This window comes from Mesoplodon mirus (assembly GCF_964341445.2).
Source record: "Mesoplodon mirus genome assembly, chromosome: 5".
NCBI lineage: Eukaryota > Metazoa > Chordata > Mammalia > Artiodactyla > Ziphiidae > Mesoplodon > Mesoplodon mirus.
The window spans coordinates 137,293,614-137,308,457 of NC_138980.1; the positions used below are offsets into that span (position 1 = coordinate 137,293,614).

Consider the following 14,844-nt stretch of genomic DNA (forward strand, 5'->3'; position numbering starts at 1 on the left):
GTGTGTTTATATGGATGTTCAAGTGTTGAGGGGGAAAGGGTGGTTTCTCACTCTTGCTCTATTCAGTTTTAAAGAAAATAATAGGAGCTTAGCAACACAATGAAAAAGTGCTGAGAGGTAAAGAAGAGAAAGAGCAAGACTCTCAATTCCCATTCCATTTCTGCCATCTCTTTTGTCAAGATAGGCCATGTCTCTCCTCTCCTATACTAGAAAGATGTTCTCACATTTAAGGTCTGTAGCAACGTATGGATTCTATGATTCAATGAAGTTCCATATTATATTGGTTGTTAGTCCAGTTTCTTCTCATGGAAGTTACTTTTTCTGAAGGCAAAGAAGAATTGGCCTGCTAATAGAGAAAAGTGGCACGCCACTACAATGAAAAAAAAAACAGGAGCCCTGGATGGAAAAATCAGGCCTGGCTCTACCTAGGAGGGCAATTAGCATTCTACTCAGCTTTCCATTAATTATTCAAAGAACGATTATGCTCCCTTATGTTTGTTTGGTTTAGGCTCTGTGCTGATAATTTTACTAAGAGTTTGCCAAAAGCAAGAAGTAAGTGGAAGTTAGTCTTAAATCACCATGTCTGGCTGTGACCTGTGATAAAAAATTTAATGGGAATGTTCAGTTTAGATGAGGGTAACAGACATTCATTGGGTACAAGGTACTAGAGATATATTTAGAGCTAAGTTAGAAATAGTTCCTGCTCTTTGAGTAAGTCAGTCATCTTCCTCAAGTAAGTAATCTCACTTCACATCCAGTGAAGTTGCAACTGACTAAGAGAGAGTTTTCTAGTCTCTTTTTATCCCCATTAGCCTATATAAGCAGGTATATATTTAGTTTCTTTCTGGGTCTCAGGGTTCTGTAAACTTCAGAATAGAGACCTTTCTGCCTTGTGTATTACTGGATTCCTAATGCCCATGACAGCACCTGATATAGCACACACACATGTATGTGATATATTGAATGAATAAAGAAATATATTAACAGACAAAGGAGTTGTTACTAACTGATCTCTAACACCATTTTATTGTTCTGATAATTGTGGATTTTTTGTGTCTTTGGAAGAAAGTAAGGTAACAATCATAAACTATACACAAATTTGCTATGTCATCTCAGACACTCAAATATAAAATATCCTATACCAAAATGGTAAGACTGAATTAACTTTAGTAATCAAGGTATACTCTGAACACTGTATTATCTAATTACCTTTTATTGAGAATAAGTTCAGAAAAACAGCTCATAGTTCTTTTTGCTTAAACTGTATATATGTATAGTTTTCAGATATGAATGGGATTTGGAATCAGAAAGACAAAGCTTCAAACTCCAGTTCCTCCACTTGGTCTCTCTTTATGCTTCAGCAAATAACTTGATCTTTACAAGCCTTCGTTTTCTCATTTGTAAATAAATATAAAACTACCTCATAGCATTCAGTGACACAGTATGTAGTACATGGCCCTTATGAAACACTGGTTTTCTTATCTCTCCTTCACTCTTCTTTCATTCTCATTTTCACTCTTTGCCATGCTCGGTACTTCATTCTCTGGCTATGGTTTTCAGGAGAAGAGTATTACTGGATCACTTTCATTTTTAACCTAACACATCACTTCCCATTTAGTTGAAATAAATATCAATTAGAGTTCACACTTCTGAAGCCCTGAAAATATATTATCTGTTCAATTTCCAGTTGACTGGCACAGTAAGAGTCTTGATAAATTTAGAAATGCCCATTTTATTGGTGTTTTGTGAGGCATTAGCTGTTATTCTCAAAGAAGGAAGAGATTTAGTAAGGAGACTTGGGTATGAGATAAAATAACTAGCTGTTTCCTTATAAACTAATGGCCCAGAAGTCATGTAATTAAATACCATAGAGGCTCAGAATTTCATCATTCCCTGACGGAAACATCACAGTTGCCTCAGTCATTAGCTTTTAGGATTTCAGCGCTGACCAGCATATTTCTGGTCTCATTAAAGCTATGCATTAGCATTCAGTGACTTGTAAAAATAAACTTCCTTTTAGATAGTTTCATGTGCCTGTACTGTAAAGAAAATCCAAATGAATATACAGCATGAGAAAGACCACAATTTAAAGGTGCCTTCTTTCATCCTCTATATTCTTGTTCATTCCGAAGCACAGTAAACTTGAGCCAGAGAGCAAACAATTTGTCTTTACAAAATTTGAGCGTTTGTTTTCTCTTTTTTTTTTTTTGTAATATGTGGGCCTCTCACTATTGTGGCCTCTCCCATTGTGGAGCACAGGTTCTGGACATGCAGGCTCAGAGGCCATGGCTCACGGGCCCAGCCGCTCTGTTTTCTCTTTTTGAAAGAAAATGAGCAGCTTATACAGAGATTCCCTCTGTGAAGAATTGACCTAAATTATAATTTTAAAAAATTCTATTATATAGCATTTTGTTTTCTTGTTTCCCCTGGTGAATTTTGCTTTCCATGAAGGTGAAGATAAATGACTAGTGCTCATACAAAAATATAAGTATTTAGCAAAATTAAGTAACTGTATTAGCTTCCTGTGGGTGCTGTAACAAAGTACCACAAACTGAGTGGATTAAACAATAGAAATTGATTGTCTCACAGTTCTGGAGGCTAGTATGAAATCAAAGTACTTGATTCCAAGAGTTGGTTCCTTCTGAGGGCTATGAGAAAAGGATTTATTCAAGGCGTTTCTCCTTGTAGATGGCTGTAGGTGGGTGGCTTCTCTCTATGTTTCTTGACAACATCTTCCCTCTACATGTCTCTGTATTCAGATTTCCCCTTGTTTTATAAGGACACCAGTCACTGGATTAAGTCCCACCCTAATGACCTTATTTTAACTGAGCTATCTCTGTAAAGACCTCATCTCCAAATAAGGTCACATTTTATGGTACTAAGGGTTAGGACTTCAACATATGAACGGGGGTGTGTGGCACAGATTCAATCCATAACAATAACCATTTAAATATGGGTGTTCTTGGGCTTCCCTGGTGGCGCAGTGGTTGAGAGTCTGCTTGCCGATGCCGGGGACACGGGTTCGTGCCCCAGTCCGGGAGGATCCCACATGCCGCGGAGTGGCTGGGCCCGTGAGCCATGGTCACTGAGCCTACACGTCTGGAGCCTGTGCTCTGCAATGGGAGAGGCCACAACAGTGAGAGGCCCGTGTAAAAAAATATGGGTGTTCTTTTCCTTTAAGCTTGAAGTCCCACCTCAATGATAACCAATGCCATCTTAGTGTGTACTCTTTAGAACAACATAAGAAGGATTTCCACATTTTTATTAACATTCAGGTTACCTTCAAGTTTGTTTTCAGTGTTTTATAAACTGCCCCATCAGGGACTCCCTTTAGTCACTCACTCTTCACCACCCATAGGTTACTCCCTGACATCCAGTGATGAGCACTTTGAGATGCACGAAGAATGGAAACTCAGCTTTGCTAAAGTCATACAGTTAGCATGTGGCAGAGGCGAGATTCAAATATCTATCTGGTTGACTCTAAAGTTAGTGTTACTTGTGTGGTCAACAATATTATATTTTAAAATGCTCATTTGCTATTTATCTTTTTAATAAAGATACTGATTTTTTTCTGAATATAAATATAGAAAGTGGTCACTGAACAAAATTTAGGGGAGCTCCCCCAAATTACAGAAATGAACATTAAAATTACCCATGATTTCACCATCCAGAGATAATCATTATATATTAGCTTTCAGAACCTATGGTTACACATTTTTGTGTGTGTGTGTGTGGTACACGGGCCTCTCAGTGTTGTGGCCTTTCCCGTTGCGGAGCATAGGCTCCGGACGCGCAGGCTCAGCGGCCAAGGCTCACGGACCCAGCCGCTCCACGGCATGTGGGATCTTCCCGGACCGGGGCACGCACCCTTGTCCCCTGCATCAGCAGGCGGACTCTCAACCACTGCACCACCAGGGAAGCCCCATGTGTACACATTTTTAAAATTCCATTTATATCTTTATGTCTGTAGAACTACATATATAATTTCACATATCACCAAAAATTCTTTGCAATAAAAATTTTCAAATCTCAAATCATTTGCCCAATTAAAAATCACCCTAACATTATATGGTGAATTATTATTATTATTATTTTTTATTACGCAGGCCTCTCACTGTTGTGGCCTCTCCCCTTGCGGAGCACAGGCTCCGGACGCGCAGGCTCAGCGGCCATGGCTCACGGGCCCAGCTTCTCCGCGGCATGTGGGATCCTCCCAGACTGGGGCACGAACCCATGTCCCCTGCATCGGCAGGCGGACTCTCAACCACTGAGCCACCAGGGAAGCCCTGAATTATATTTTAAGTATGTGAAATAAGAGTCCTTTTTCATCTTACATTCTTCTGGAAAGGCTAATGCACAAGCCTGTAAAGGTACACATGGAATTCACTTTCTCTTCTTACTTTCTATGCTAGAGTCCTAAGGGAGGAGCTAAGACAGAGTGAGGGCAGGGCAACAGCCAGCACTTTGTCTTTTTTTCACTCTTGGTTCATCTCTAAAGCCAGGACTTCTACCCAGGCATGAAAGTATTTGCATAAGTGGCCCTTTCTAGTCCCTTGTGCTGATATAAAATGGGGATTTTTGTCAGAGGAAAGGCCCCCCAAAAATTTGAGGTAGGATCAAGGATAAACCTTTTGGTCATCCTCTTGAATGTAAACAGAAGAGCCCAGAAGAGTATGTCATCCATGGCAACCATATCTAGTTGTTACAGAATTTAGAGAACCCGTTGAATCCTTTCAGAGGATGACCAGCGGACCTATGTTACATCAGATATAGCACCTAGCACAGAACTAAGGACAGGATCTGTGCTGAATATGTCCTTCATGTTTGATACAGTATCATTCCAAGGCCTCTCCAGGGAAATCCCACATCTGCCTCACCATCTCACTTATTTATATTATGTGACTTACACACTTACCCCTACAATGTCATCTCCTGAGCACATTAGATCTGACACTTAACCACTTATAATCTGTTGGTTTTACATTTGACTCTGAAAGTTTTGGTGCAGAAAGGCTGGGATCAGTCCTGATGAAATGCTTGACTCCGGCAGGCTGTCTTTCATAGTGAGGAGGTCTGGCTCATCTGGGCAGTTCCATGGTTGGTCACAACACTTTCCTTGCACACTTGGTTGTTTACAATAGCCCCAGCCTGATGCAGACCCGTGGATCTTGCTCCAGGGCTTGTAAATAAGCCTGGACCCTGTTCACATTAATAAATCTGACCTTAGTTCCAGTTGGTGGTAAGATGAGCTTAATGATGCACTGTTAGCCCTCACTGGAGTAGAGTTAAAGGAACTTCACTGCCAGAAAGAGTGACATTTCTATGGTGGTTCTTCTGAGGTTTTCTAAGGTTGTTTGGAAGCACAAAGGTCCTGACTGTTCCTAGTGCCCTCCCTGCACTCTTGAGTCAACAGTTGTGTGTACATTAAGCAGCAGATGGAATCACTACGACTCATTCACTTTATAACCATTTATCCTTATGCTACCTTATGATCTATTTTTTCAGATCATTGTGACAAGTTTTCTACTCTTGTGGAAAATCCCTTTCATGGTTAAAGCTTTTGGTAAATGCTATGAAGCTTAATAATTCCCTCTACTGAATGGGAATAATTATGCAGTGGTTCATAAAATGCACTCATGGTCTCATTTAGTCATTAGAAAAACTAGAATATGATGCTTAAATGTGAAAAAATTCACAGGCTAAAGAGCCATAATATTGGACAATTGTTTTCTTTCTGAAGCTCGTTGGAGATGGAGTCACAAATCAGTTAATGTTCAAAGCAATTATTTGTTTTAGTTTTTTTTTATCAAAAAGCCTACAGCTTCTTTTAAAAATAAAGCTTCCACATATTCTAGCTTATTGAAAAAGCTATTTGAAAAATTCTACCTCAACCTCCCTATTGTTTTATCTAAAATATTCAAGGTTTTCTTAATATAAATTGTCAAAACTATGTGTTTATTCTCATAATCATTTAACTATTCAGTTTGTGTGTGTGTGTGTGTGTGTGTGTGTGTGTTTGCTATCAGAATAAAAGTCTGGCATTCCTAAGCTGCAGGGTATTTTCAATGAGTGCAGTAGGTAGCTTTCATGCCCTTTTATTGCTAAGTAATTAAAAATGATCAGAGCACATGCTTTTAAAAATAATCACAGATAGCTGTAAACTCTATTGTGTTCATATTGACACACTCTCTCTTCTATTTAGAATTTTCTATCTTGTCATATGAATAATTGCATTCTTTTCAGGTCCACTTTTTACATAGACATGATCTCTAACCTAATTGTCTAAACTAAGCAGAACTCTTCTGATTGCAAGTGACAGAAATCCAACTCAAGGTAGCTTAGCTATTTAAATAATAAAAATAATAATGATGACAATGTATTAGTTATTTTAGCTGGAAGGATATCTGAAGACTTATAAATAAGAGGAATAACTATAGAGCCAGAGCCTCAGAGACTCACCTCATCATTAATGGAACTTTCTTTCTCCATTAATCTCCTACCACTTCTTGATTTCATCTACACACAGGCTCTTTCCACGTGGAAAGAAAGATAATATGACTGGCTGTTCCTGGAAGTTGGGAAGTGAAAAGCAGGAGTAGGAGTCCTGCCAGACTCCTATGAAATGAGGGTGTGATTGTTTCCCAAAGCATGGGAGGCTAAGAAATAAAAAATACCTGGCTATACAACCTAAGGCAATTGTCCCTTTTCCTCACCCTTTGCCCTGATCTACCCAGAATCTGCTCTTCCCAAGCTCCCTTTCCCTCTCAGTGTGCATTCCCACTGGAAAATTAACCTGTGAGTAACCTCTTCAGACTTCCATCCTTAAAAATACAGGGCAAAGTCAACAGCTCTGTTATGCTTCCAATTTCAGTAAATTAAACAAAGCCCCTAGTGTTTTTGTCCTTCCTTATTACTCTCAGGAAAAATTAAATGGGTAAACTCAGGGGTTATATTAAGAACATTTTGTAACAACTACATAAGGCATGGGCACTAAACAGTCAGAACTGGTATCCATCTACATGTTGGCAACGCATCCTAGAGGCCCTGCTATAACCCAGGCTTTAGTTTCCAGTTGCTGGGTAGTGGCATGGTCCCAGGTATCCTGTGGGTTGTGGCAGGCTAATAGTTGGGTATTCAGGGCAGCTCAAAGCAGCTTAGCAACTGCATAGAGACTATCGTAATATTTTTGCAGTAATACGTAACCACTGACTTAACAACCTGGGTTACAGTGTAAGTGTATAGGATTAAGGGTTACTTAAGAGAATTAATTGTGCACAACTGACTTTAAGAGAATTAAATGTTTGGGATATCAGCCAAAGGTGATATGCTTTTTAAGTAGTTGCTCTGTAGCATGTTTCTTGTTTATTTTGTTTTGTTTCTCTTTTCCTGCATGTATTTATTTTGAATGGGTCACTGAAACTCTGGAAATTATATTCAAATTTTGGTGGATAAGTGGTATATGCATGAGTTTTTTTTCCCCCTGAGGAGACTAGGCACTTCTACCAGGTTCTCCAATGAGCCCATTCCACACACACACATACATGCACACACACACAAAATGTTAAAAAAAATCCCTGTCATAAAATGTCATATATATAATCTCCGAAAGTGGGGAAGAATATATCAAGCTCATGTAAGAGTCATGTCAAATAATTAAGTTACAATTTTGAAGGGAGTAGGACCATAGCACATGCCTACAGTTTCTCACTGGAAATTTTTCTTCGATGTTTACAACACCTTTTTGTATGCTTACTCTTGGAGTCGAATTAATCTTTAAATGAGGGATTTATTTTGTGTCCATTCAGCTTAGCCCATTGCCAATTCTGGTTCACATGAACTCATGGGTTAAAAACTACCAATATTATATTAGTCCTCATGAATTTCTCCACAGAGTGATAAAGTATAAAACAAGGCTCAATATCAAAGATAATTGGGCCTAGAGCTTGTCTACTTTTATAGAACATTAGCTGAAAAAGTCTCAGTTTGCAATTTTAATGAAGAAAACTGCTCTAAACTTTAATGGGAATGTCTAATAAGCCAAAAGTTTAAAAGCCAAATGGAGTCAGAGCTGTCTCTTTGATAAATGATAAATTCTGACCTTTGGCTCCAGCCAGGCCAGACCATGTCCTTAGAGTTACTAAAGATAAACAATTGGCAAAGAACACACTCATTATTCAGACTGAAACTTAAACAGTTCTAGGAGTACTTCCTTAAACAGTTCATTTTTATTTTATTTTTTATTAATTTATTTATTTATCTTGGTTGCGTTGGGTCTTCGTTGCTGCACCCAGGCCTTCTCTAGTGGCGGCAAGCAGGTGCTACTCTTCGTTGCGGTGTGCAGGCTTCTCATTGCGGTGGCTTCTCTTGTTGCGGAGCACGGGCTCTAGGTGCTTGGGCTTCAGTAGTTGTGGCACATGAGCTTAGTAGTTGTGGCTCATGGGCTCTAGAGTGCAGGCTCAGTAGTTGTGGTGCACAGGCTTAGTTGTTCTGTGGCATGTGGCATCTTCCTGGACCAGGGATTGAACCCATGTCCTCTGCATTGGCAGACAGATTCTTAACCACTGCACCACCAGGAAATTCCCCCTTAAACAGTTCTATGTGTGCTTTATTTATTAACTTTTTAGGAAAAGCTGTATAATATGAAAAGATCCCTGAGGCCCAGGCAATAAGTGAGTGAGGACTATACAAATTGCAGCCAGTGATTCTATTTTGAAAAGTTAAGGAAAGGAAACTTCTCAGGTGGTACATTTGGTTATGAACGTCCAGGACTCAATTTTCCATAGTGTTTACATTCTTCCTTGCTTATTGCAGCTGATGACCAGGCTCAGATTTTCCCATAAAAATATATTGTATTGAGTTTGTTTTGAAAGAATATAAAATTCTGTAGGTTTACGTTATTAAACTTATAAACGGCTTCTTCCACTTTTCCTTTTTGCATGTTTCTGCTCGAGCCTAACCATTTTTTCCTTGTTGTTTGTTTTGTTTTGTTTTTGCCATTCAACATATCTTGTCAACTGTAGCACTATTTCCATATTTGGTGTCTAAAATTATAAAATTTATTTGGTGTGAGGCGAGGGAGAAATTTCTTTCTAAAGGAACTTAAGCTGAAGTCCTAAAAAGTTCTGGGCTTATTCACTTTGTTAACAAATATTTATTGTACAATTGGAAGTTAGTCATCAGCTGTATTCACAGCAGTGAACAAAATGAACCTGGTCTCTTAGGGCATTTACAGTTAAATGTAGGAAACTGACATGAATTAATCAGGGGAACAAATAACTGTATAATTATAAATGAACATGAGAGCTACAAAACAAATAAAAGATCACCAGAGAACTTTGAAAAAGCGATAGAAGGGGTTACCCCAGATGGAGAGAAGCAAGATGTTGTATTCTTTGGGAAGGAAATATTTTAGTTATGAGCTGAAGAAAGAGAAAGGGTCAGCAATTGTGGGAGAAGAAAAATCTAAGAGGAGGGAACAGCATGTACAAAGATCAGCTGAGGATCTGATGATGGAAGGTCAGTATGGCTACAATGAGTTGGGGTGGGGTGGGGAATGGCATGAAATGAAGAAAGAGGGAGCTTCGTGGCAGCCCTAGTGCAGTTCATGTAACATTCTCCCTCTGTCCAGACGCAGGGTAGGATCCCACTTCCTGCTCCCTCGTGTTTGCGTGGGGGGAAGGGGTGGTGCATGCTGATAAATCTGGCCAGTGAGTTGTGAGTACAAGAGATGCTTATCACTTTCTGGCCAAGTCCTGAAATAAGGCTAGTAATGGATAAGATCACCTCTGCAATGGAGTGGAACTTCCTAGCCGTAAGCAAAATGGGGAGGAAAAATGGTGTTGGGCGCCATATGAGGGGTACCACAGGTCAGGAAGAAGAGAGGAAGGGCTCTTTCAGAGGCAGAACTGAGGGGTACAACCATTTTGTGCAATATTGTAGTAGGTTCCGCTATAGTGTGGGGTGGAGGGAGAGTGGGGAAAACCTTCCTTTAACCGGCAAAGAAGGAAGAAAATGATGGGAAGTAATGTCTAAGACCTTGATGAAGTTACCTTTCTCAATCTCTAATTGCTTCATAGAAATAAAGAAATAAGCAAATAAGCTATAACAAAGTAAAGTATTAGTCACTTTCATGTGCACTGAGAAAATCTCCAGAGGAGCCCAAGGCCAGTGAGGTAGGCTGTTTATCAGGCCTGCCCACCCAAAACTCAAGAACTGGTGACCCCGTCAAAAGAGCAGGCGACACCATCTTTCAATGCTTGTTAGACTCCACCTGGTGTAGAGCTGTGTCTGAGGCCTGCCTGATGACTTGATACAGTACCTTCTCTCATTAATGTCTTCAGGAAGATTTAACACTTGGCAGTCCCTTACTAAGTCAAATCAGGGGCATTACGTGGAGCTACGGTCTTTAAACTGGGCATGTGTAACTTGGGTTATGTAAAAGCCTTACAGAGATTACCTGATTGGGAGTCATTTTAAGAACATCATTTTTAAACCCTCAATTAACATGTGTTTTCTTTCCTAAAACAGATCTACCTGAGAATTAATTTGGATGGAGTCACAAGTTCTCCTTTTCCAGTCCCCTTTTTCATAATTGTCCCTCTCCCATTTTACAAAAAAAGAAGAGGGGCTTCTCTGGTGGCGCAGTGGTTGGGAGTCTGCCTGCCGATGCAGGAGACGCGGGTTTGTGCCGCGGTCCAGGGGGATCCCACGTGCCATGGAGCGGCTGGGCCTGTGAGCCATGGCCACTGGGCCTGTGCGTCCGGAGCCTGTGCTCTGCAGTGGGAGAGGCCACAGCAGTGAGAGGCCCATGTAAAGCAAAAAAAAAAAAAAAAAGAAGAAGAAGAAAAAAAAATTTGACCCTTCTCCACCCCTACTATCACTATGGTGCATTGCTATGAAAAATATCTAATTTTTTTCAGTAGAAATCAAAGGGACAATTTGACATACTGTCTTGGTCGCGGTATTAAAAAAGTGAATCACTCTAATAATTAACAATTTTTTGTGTGCAGGAAAAGTGGTCATCAGTTTTTTCCCTTTTAACAAAATAGAAGGAGGAGCTTTCAAGTCTAAAGCTGATAGAGAGTTGAGAATAATTTTTGATATTACATCATTTGGTTTTGGGGTGTATTTTCTTTCTTGGCGTGTATCAGGATTTCAAGGGATTTAATGATATTTCCATAATAAAACTCCTCCCATTCCCACATACTTATTTATATGTAGCACTTACTATAGAATTAAAATATAGGAATAGATTTCATTCTGAACTTTGTCTCATTCTAACAGTGAGATATATTCACCCACAAATAAGTGAGCAAATTGAGAAATTCAAGACCATCTGTTTCATCAAGATGAATTTCCAATGAAATTTTAGTTTTTATATTGAACAGTTGCTAAAACTTATAAGATGTTTTGAATAAGTATGTACTATATAATTATAATGATAGCTCTACTCAGAAGAAAAATTTGGATGGTACCGAATTACTATGGCATTTAGATTTCCGTGAATACATTTTAAGAAAATTATTTAACAATTTTATTGTAACATGTCAATTTTACTATTGGATAACCCATTCCTTGAAAATATTTACACTTATGATGAAAAAACTAGATTTGACTTGAAAATCTATGGGGAAGTAAATAATTTATCAAAATTATTTTACATAATATAAAACTAAAAAATGTGAAGATCACTGGCATCGAAGGTTTATTCCCAGATATGACCACCTATTCTAAAAATCCTTTTAGATTATTACCAACTATTGCATAGTGTACCCAGTTGGATCATTATGTATGACTGAAGATATATAGAAATTTGAGACATGGACTTGATGGCATGAAATGTTAGCAGGCAACAATAAGCCATAGAGAATTATAGTCCTGCTGAGAATTATCAACCTGTGGCCTTTTGAATTTCCTGGAAGTAGAATTTTTTTTTTTTTTTTTTTTTTTTTTTTTTTTTTGCAGTACGTGGGCCTCTCACTGTTGCGGCCTCCCCCGCTGCGGAACACAGACTCCAGATGCGCAGGCTCAGCAGCCATGGCTCACGGGCCCAGCCGCTCCACAGCATGTGGGATCTTCCTGGACCGGGGCACAAACCCGTGTCCCCTGCATCAGCAGGTGGACTCTCAACCACTGAGCCACCAGGGAAGCCCTGGAAGTAGAATTTTGAAGAGATGTTCTTAAAAAGGTGAATGTGGGTGTCTGGAGGAGTACTAGCCACAAAAGTTTGGGGAGAAAGGCTTCCTACCTTCCTGGTTGGAGTGAAGGCTCACTATTCTGAGGATAAGCCTGTGGAAAAATAGAAGGAAAGAAGAGGAGGACATAAAAAGTTTGATGCAAATGAAGCCAAAGGTTAGAAATAAAATTAAAGCAGATAGGGCTTCCCTGGTGGTGCAGTGGTTGAGAGTCCGCCTGCCGATGCAGGGGACATGGGTTCGTTCCCCGGTCGGGGAAGATCCCACATGCCGCGGAGCGGCTGGACCCGTGAGCCATGGCCACTGAGCCTTTGCGTCCGGAGCCTGTGCTCCGCAAGGGGAGAGGCCACGACAGTGAGAGGCCCGTGTGCCGCAAGAAAAAAAAAATTAAAGCTGATAAACTATTAAAAGAGTAGACTTATGTAGTGAAAATGAACATGGAAAGAAAGTTAAATTAAGAATTAAGAAAAGAAGCTTAGAACTAAAGGAAGGAAAAAATATCAAAGTAAGAAAATCTTTAAAGAACAATTAGTAAACTGTTGAAGGTGAAAGGGTGATAGAAAAAAATGGGTGGAGAATTAAATTTCATGGTGCATGGTGACTTAGTGCCAGGTAAGCAGAGAGCAGTGGGTCCCCTCTCTTCCTTCCAGTAAGACCTGGTAGCTTGCACCCCAAGGAACGGAGGTGTCCTTCTATGGTTAGCCATGTTTCCTTAATGCAGATAGCTCAGGTGGGTGAGTGGCTGAGTTTGGCCCCCAAGAAAGCAGTTACCCTATATTTTAACATTGTATTGGAAAGACTCGAAGATGAGATAACACTGCCTAGATGAAGCAAATGATGGCTTACAGGATGGCGCAGAGAGACTGGGATGAGAGGAATTTGCATCCCCTCCACTCTGTACCTCTTTCACAGTGTCACATTTCCCTCTGGTAGGGCTGGTTGTCTCTGAAAGCTGATAGAGGGAAGTTTTGAGACAATAAAAGAAGAGCCTACATACAGAATAGAGCCTTGCTTCCTTCCTCCCAACCCTCACATAGAAGCAAATCTGTGCCTTCCAGCTTCTGATGCCCTTGACTGAAGAAGGGACCTCTAACAGCACTCTGTCCATTCCATGCATCACTGCAGTGAATGAGAGCCTGAATTCTAGACTAGGTCGGGGCCCAGAGTGTCCCCAAAAATGTATGATGCCCAGCAAGGGAAAGGAAGCCCTGAGGACAGCTTGCCAAGTATTTGGGGAAAGAAAGGGGCAATTGGATGAATGGGACTAACGTCATGTTTATGAGTTTTAACTCTCTCTTTTTTTTTTTGATAAAACCAACTTCTTTTCTAGCCACCCTTAGCCATTGTCCATCCCTCAGTAGCCTGAGCCACACAGCTTCTCAAAGCACAGAGTTTTTCCCCGTTTTCCCATACCTATATCCACTCTGGGAATGGGAATCCTCTTCTCCCTTGCAGCTGCTGCTATTATCAAAGGCCAGTGAGACCACTGTCTCGCCTATTATGGCCTCTTGTCTAAGATGTTCAGTAGGGATGAAAACATTTTAGTAAAAGCATGGATTGCATATGAAATAACCTGAAATCTTGAATCATTTACTTTAAAAAATGACTCCCAGTGTGTCAAGGAATTTGGTGACACTGTTTTTAGTGAGTGTTTCTTAAGTGGGATACCTGGCAGGGATAGGTTCAGATTCCTCCTATGCCTTTTCTCAGAAGCACCAGCCTATGACCACCATGTCACTTAGTATGTTCTTCTGGTAATTTTTCGTTCCTGGGAAGATCATTTTACCTCACGACATGTATTTCTAGAAGCAGAGAAATGTCTGACGAAACTAAACATTTTTGGAAGTTATAATAGGATGTGTGCTTTTTGAGGTCCATGTCAGAGGTTTTCCTGAAAATATCAGGTGAAATTATCTGACATGGATAATGAAACAGTTTCTTCTGTAAAAATAGAATGAAGAAAAAGAAAGAAAAAGTCTTATTACTTTAGTATTACTATACTATCTCTATATTTCAGGCAGAACTTCAAAAAGCCTGTGTTATGATAAACATGCTATAAAGAGCAGGCATTAATTTATGTTGTAAAATGTCACTGACTGAATGTGGATGTAACTAGCTCTCACAAAGACCCTCTACTCAACTCCATGCTGTATTTTGTCACCTATAGCATGAAACAGAACTGTTTGTGCTCAGAGATTTTTTTTCAATGAATATAGTTACTTCATCATCTGACTATAACTCCTCTCTTCATTTGGGCTAAAAAACCAAACCTTCAACTGCGAATAGGTATACAGGGGTGAGTATTTTTTAAAATGAAAGGTGGCAGATACCATTTCCCAAACCCCTGCTGTAGTCAGCTCAGGCTTTATTATATGATAATATACAATGAGTGGCTTTAAGGACAGAAACTTATTTTCTCCCAGTTTTGAAAGCTGGAAGTCTGAGATCATGGTGCCAGCATGGTCAGGTTTCTGCTGAGATCTCTCTGGCTTTCAGACAGCTGCTTTCTTGCTGTGTTCTCCCATGGCAGAGAGGGAGGGCTCTGATGTCTCTTCCTCTTCTTCAAAGGCATTGACCCGTATGGCACCAATTAACCTTAATGTCTTCCTAAGGGCCCCATTTCCAAATATAGTAACATTGGGGGCTAGGG

The 14,844-nt window shown here is 39.9% G+C and overlaps 1 protein-coding gene across 1 annotated transcript in view; it reads left to right on the plus strand.

The window, feature by feature from the left end:
• Window positions 1-14,844, plus strand: part of LOC309803776 (3',5'-cyclic-AMP phosphodiesterase 4D-like) — a 443,765-nt gene that overhangs the window by 67,051 nt on the left and 361,870 nt on the right. The window lies entirely within an intron of this gene.